We start from the raw sequence: 6,156 nt of genomic DNA, 5'->3' as shown, positions 1-6,156 counted from the left end.
AGAAAAACAAACCATAATAAAAACAGCAACACACAAATATGACACAAAATACAACATTTTATTTTAGAATAAATTCTCAATGTCACATTACATAAACAAATACATATACCTTATTTTTCGCACTGTAAGGCGCACGTAAAATCCTTAAATTTTCTCAAAAATTGGCAGTGCGCCTTATAATCCGGTGCGCCTTATGTATGAATTCTTGTTGTGCTTACTGGCCTTGATTTTTATGTGGTACACTGCGTTCAAAAATCTGTCAAAATGTTTTAGTGCGACTTTGGTAAGGGACGCTTCACAAATATCGATATTTTCCAGAGCGTACAAAGCATACGACGGGGGGACACCCAGCGTACGCTTTTCAAATAGAAAATGCTGTCGGTCTGTGTAATTTGAGGGCTGCCGTCTGACCACCAATTTGTGCCTAATCTGAGGATCGGCGGCTGGCACTGTTGCCAACTTTTGTGTAACAAAACTCGCTGTCAGCTGTCTCAAATTCGCTAAAGGATGAATCGAGGTCCGAGGGTGTGTGGGCTGTCCCCCTCGGTGCCAAAGAGAGGTCCGGGCAATGCCACAGTGTATGAGGGGACGCAGTACGAGCTGGACACGGTGACAGCGGAGTTTTCAGGTTTCCGGTGTTGTGTCAAAGAGGGATTTCCTTTTTTTTTTTAAATGTTTTTTCTTTGCTTTATATATATATATATAAATATATATATATATATATATATATATATATATATATATATATATAGAGAGAGAGAGAGAGAGAGAGAGAGAGAGAGAGAGAGAGAGAGAGAGAGAGAGAGAGAGACAGGTGCACAGGATTTATGAAGGGCTTATATATGAAATGAAGAAATGACTTGTTCTTACCCTCATTAATAAAGAATATATTGTAGCGTCTGTTAAGACGTTGAAGAAGATAGTGAGAGATTGCCAGCAAAAGTTGCCCTTTTATTAACAATTAAACGGTTGCTGTGGGCTGCAACCAAAACAAAACAGTAGCAACAACGAGACTGACTCAGATAATGACGAGAGGGAACCCGGCATGCTTGATGCCGAAATCGCACAACTGTTTAACTCAGACACTGAAGATGAGGAATTTGATGGATTTGTGGAAGATGAATGATTGTGGGTATTTTTCTGTATCTGTTGCAACTGAACAATATTGTGAGTTATTGTGAATGAGTTGAATAAAGTTCGACTTAAATGATGCTTTTGTTTCGCTCTACATATGTTTTGTCATGCGCCTTATAACCCGGTACGCTTTATGCACCACAAAATAGGGTACATGTTTAGACATCTTTTAACTTAATATATTTCCTTTAATAATTTCACCGCATTAATTAGCGTACTCTGCAGTGACATTTTTACATGACATCAATGCAAAAGAAGTTTAATAACTTAAGCGTATTAACAAAGGAAAGGCTGCAGGGCGTTTTAGGTGATACCTGCTACAAACTATATGACATCTGAACTTCCCTGTGGAGGCTAAGCCAACACTTTAAGCCACTGAGGTGCTGCACACGGGCTAACCTAATTGACGCGCTGGTTACGGTGCCTGATGAATCAAAGTGAGTCATACTTGCCAGTTGAACACTTTGTCCATTTATTTATATCCACAATCATCGGTGTCCATTAAACTTGCGCATGTTTCCAAAAACACTTGAAACATTAACACCTGTAAGTCTCAAAGGTCCTTGCTGCTTCAGCGGTAAACTGTCTATCCTTCCAGGTGGAACACCTGACCAAACAAAGAACGCTCCTACCACATATAGTCAGGCCCACCAATTACCCAGTGATGTGTGATACCCAGTAAATATATTCATATTCTGCATCTACATTCCCCATAGGATTCCTATCCCTGCTTCCCTTACTCGAGGTAATCACTGAGGACAGCATGTGTTAGACAGCACACCAGTCTCTAGTCTGGATACATTAAAAAAAAGGTACTACTCAAGTTAGAACAGCTTCCTGGCAAGCTAAAAGGTGACTTTAATTACAGAGGACACTTGTAATTTGGGTGACCCCAGCTATTAAACCTTTTACACTCTTAGGCCAGCCTAAACTACAGGAACTGTTCCTGACACAGTAACATTACACAACATTCTTCCTAACACATACCATGTTTGGTTGTTTGGTCGCACTGGAAGCAAATATGTGTGTCTTTAAGCTTCATTTCCAGGCTAATGTTAGCTGAAGATTAGACCCATGGTCCTTTTGTGCCTGTGAGCACCTGACTTAGCAGTTTGTATTTTTAGGAGATTTTTGCAATACCTAAATACTTTAAAAAAAAAAAAAAGGCTCAAAGTTTACATTCAAAGTGTTCTTTCCCCACAAAGGTGGTTCAAAGGTTCATTATAACCTGAAGCATCTTTTTCAAGTCATCTTGATCACGCCCACTTCCTGGGAAACCCTTGAGACATTTGCGTTCTAAAGAGCCACAGCACATACACCCATACATCAAGCTAGCAAGTTTCAATGGGAGGTATCAGAAGGTGAAATGGTTTCACTGAGTGCAACATCTATTTTCATCAAATGTGGGTGTTGATCAGCTACCCACAACCTTGTCAGATTATCTTTGGCCTGGGAAGCAGTTCTACAGTGAATTTGTGGTTTTTTTATTTTATTTTATTTTTGATGACATAGGCGGTATGTTCTATAGTTATAACTAAAAAAATTATATGTATCCAAGATTATTGATTTTTACAATAATCACAAGTATCCTAAAGTGCCATGTCTCCAGTCATGTTTGTTCAAGTTCAGATGTCAAAATAACACATATGACATTTTCACTGCTGTTGTGCAAAGGGGGGGGGGGACATAGTGAAACTAAAGAAACTAGTTGCATTTTTTTCTCTTTGTGTTGCAGTTCTTTGAAACTAGCCCCTTTCCTGTGGTAAAATTGATCTCCCTGTTCATGAAGTCAATACTTCCTGTACTTTAGTTTTTACACCTATGCGTGCACGTTGCTGCTTGTGTGGGTTAGAAGTTTGTTTCCTTCACCTCTGCAGGATAAAGGAAAGGCAGGACAATTATCGAGGACAGGAAAAGAAAGTGAAAATTCTGGGAGCCCACTCGCTCACTTCAACACTGACAGCATTTTGAACAAGCAGTGTCCATTTCCAGAAAGGTCTGACAGTGTTTCTCAAAGTGCCACTCAAACTCTAATAGGGGAAGTGATGAACACTGAGCAGAAGCACCACTGAACAGCGTTACAGTCAGACATGCGTGCCTATCTCCTCAGTGTCATCATCTTCATCTCTATCTTCTGTGCTGGTAAGTAATCTGTTTTGACTTGTACAAATCTGAAATCTGACTCAAGCTGTCATCATCATAAAAGAAAATCTCTTTAATGTATGTTGTATTTGACTGGCTAAAGAATTTTTAATTTGTCTTTGTTAAAGTGCTCAAGTGATCTCTCCATCTGCAGTATTTTCCAAAAAACCTGCTGTTTCCCCCGTGTTTGCCTTAGAAGCTGCGGTAATCACAGACATGCTCGAGTGTACTGAGCGTGTTTGGTTTTTGAAATGTTTGTTAAACTCTGTGCCTTCATTTTAAATATGGCCGCAATATGTGTTTTATTCTGAATGATGTGTGTTCCCGGCATATGGAAATTAGCAACTGCACCAGGTTAAACAAAATTGTGTGTGTTTTTCTGGATTATGAATACATTTTAGTGGTTATAATCTAGCCAGGTTTTATCGACTGTAGTCTGAAAGTAGACTAAAACTCTGCACTTCTGACAATTTATTTATACTAATTTTAAATAGGACACAGATGCACCAAATTGTACCATTTTCCTTGCATACAGATTCTTCTCCCACTACAGTGAGTGCTGGAGTCTTGATTTTAGGGGTCCTCGAGTTTCTTTTTGGCCAAAATGAAGTGGTTTTAATTCTGCATAAAACTCAATTAAAATTAAAGTTTCCAAAAAAAAAAAAATAACTGGGATGAGCAGGGTCCAGTGCAGGCTGTTTATTAGCCATACCGGTTACACAAAACACAGCCAGTAACAGTAATAAGACAAGGATATACACACAGACAGAAGGTGAAACAAGAAAAGGAAAGGAAAGGAAAGAGAGAAACAAAAAGACATGGCCAGATGCAGAAACAGGAAGAGAAGAGAGATACATGTGTACATAAGTGAGACTGAGGACCCAGGCATAATATGAGAGTGAATATAACAGGCCTCAGTCTTAAACTACTAATGTAAAACATACAGTGTTCATTAATGCAGTGTATGTGACCACTATAATTATTAATGAATGATACTAAACATGATTACTATAAATACTGATACCAGAGCAATAAGAAATCTCCAACATGAGTTAAATGAAAATCCCTTCTTTTAGGTCTCTGTGAGGAAGAATGCCAGATGGGTGTTTTGGCACAGCGCAGAACAATTAATGTGCCAAAAGGGGACAGCTTGTCTTTGTCCTGTGTAGTCCAGCACTGTGGACACAACTGGACGGGTGACTGGAAGTGGGGAAATTCAGCAAATGAAGGAGGCAAAACTGTGAAAGAAAGCCAGAGACACCATTTGACCAACAAGGCAATCTCAGCCAATCAAACACAGCTGTCGTTAAACATCCAGAGCGTCACCCAATCAGATGAAGGTTCCTATGGATGCATGGTTTTTTGGGCTAAAGGTGTAAGTGAAAAAGGACATCTCACACATGTGAACATCACCACAGGTATACAGAATCATGTATACTGACCAAATGTGCACCACTGTGTATCTGTGCATCTGCATTGTAGCCGGTAGGTCTGATTGCTTTTCGTGTGTCCTCCCCATCATATAGCTGTCCCCTCTCTGAGTAATCTCCTGCACAGGGTTTTGATCTGTGCTAGTGCCTTTCTCTGCCTTCCCATCATTCTGGGATTGGCACGCTGTCTGAGATTACAGGCCAGATGTCAGCCACCTCACAGGCCACAGGTCATATATGAAGTTGCATACACAAACCAATCAAACGACTCAGCTCCACAACCTCCACCTGGATGCCCGGTACCACGAAAACGCAAAACCTCCCCTCGCAAAGGTATAATCCTGTATTCTTCCTTTTATCAGCCTGTGTTGAGGCAGCAATAAAGAAATAAACATACTTCTCAGAACTGCTGATTTTACAGTGCTCTTTTTCTTTTTTGTATTTTTTGCAGGTCCACCTGAAGCCCAGCTGAAGACCGACGTAAGTGACTGTCATGTTTTGAAGTCATCCTTAACAGTGCCTTTGCCGACAGGCTTACATGTCTTAATTTTTTTTCCCTTTCACAATGCTGCAGGTGGTGTATGCAGCCATTTCCCAAGATGCACTGAAGCAACAGGGAACCACGAGAAAGCCTGACCAGTCTGCCACCATCTACTCATCGCTCAGATTTAATGACTGCACAGTGGAAATGAATTGAGGATTGTATTATTTTTGTACCATTCTGCCCAATCTGTGATGACTTCATGAAACGCTGGATGTGGGAGCTTCTTTTTTTTTTCCTTTTTTTTTTTTTGCAGAACTGCATCTTTCAGATTTCCAGCTCTAGACTTTTGTCTGCATTATGAAATATGTGTCAATTACCACAAAATCAAGCACAGGTTTCCCCTCTGTTCTGTATTTGCTTTTCCTCCATTGAGATTGTTTTGAGTTGCGTAATTTTGGACAAATTGGCTGTGGTGAGCAGTTTTATCTAGAAACAATGTTTTCCACCAAAGTACAACCATATCATCTGACCAAAGCAAGCCAGCAGTAGTTAGCAGGACAACTGAGGTGATGGGGAAGCCTGAAATAACCTGAGTTTAAATTTATGACCACCCATTCTGAGTGAGCCTTTCACCACAGACGCACGTTACTTTGCGAAGATGTACTTTGATGAAAGAACAAGTATTGATCTGCTCATATTGAGTTTTGTGGATTTTTTAAATTTTTTTTTTTTTGCTTCAAGGTTATTAGGTTATGATTTCTGAATTTCTTGCCACTGTTGGATATTTTTATCATCTGGTATTGGTATTTTACTATATCATTTATTAGTACCTATATTAATCTGAATTAATGGTCACATTATATATTATTTGTCACCTATATTGTCACTCACACACTGGAACACTGCATGCTTTAGGTGAGTGGAAAGGACTGAGGCCCGATCAGCCAGGGCCTTGGGTTTTCTTCA

The 6,156-nt window shown here is 39.8% G+C and overlaps 1 long non-coding RNA gene across 1 annotated transcript; it reads left to right on the top strand.

The window, feature by feature from the left end:
• Positions 1-4,956: 4,956 nt before the first annotated feature.
• Positions 4,957-5,450, top strand: LOC115790796 (uncharacterized). The gene is made up of 3 exons (XR_004020814.1): positions 4,957-5,039; positions 5,158-5,186; positions 5,281-5,450. It is a non-coding gene; the product is annotated as an uncharacterized LOC115790796 (long non-coding RNA).
• The last annotated feature ends 706 nt before the right edge of the window (positions 5,451-6,156 follow it).

The sequence above is a fragment of the Archocentrus centrarchus genome, chromosome 13 (assembly GCF_007364275.1).
Source record: "Archocentrus centrarchus isolate MPI-CPG fArcCen1 chromosome 13, fArcCen1, whole genome shotgun sequence".
Taxonomy (NCBI): domain Eukaryota; kingdom Metazoa; phylum Chordata; class Actinopteri; order Cichliformes; family Cichlidae; genus Archocentrus; species Archocentrus centrarchus.
This window is presented reverse-complemented; position numbering and strand designations above follow the sequence as displayed.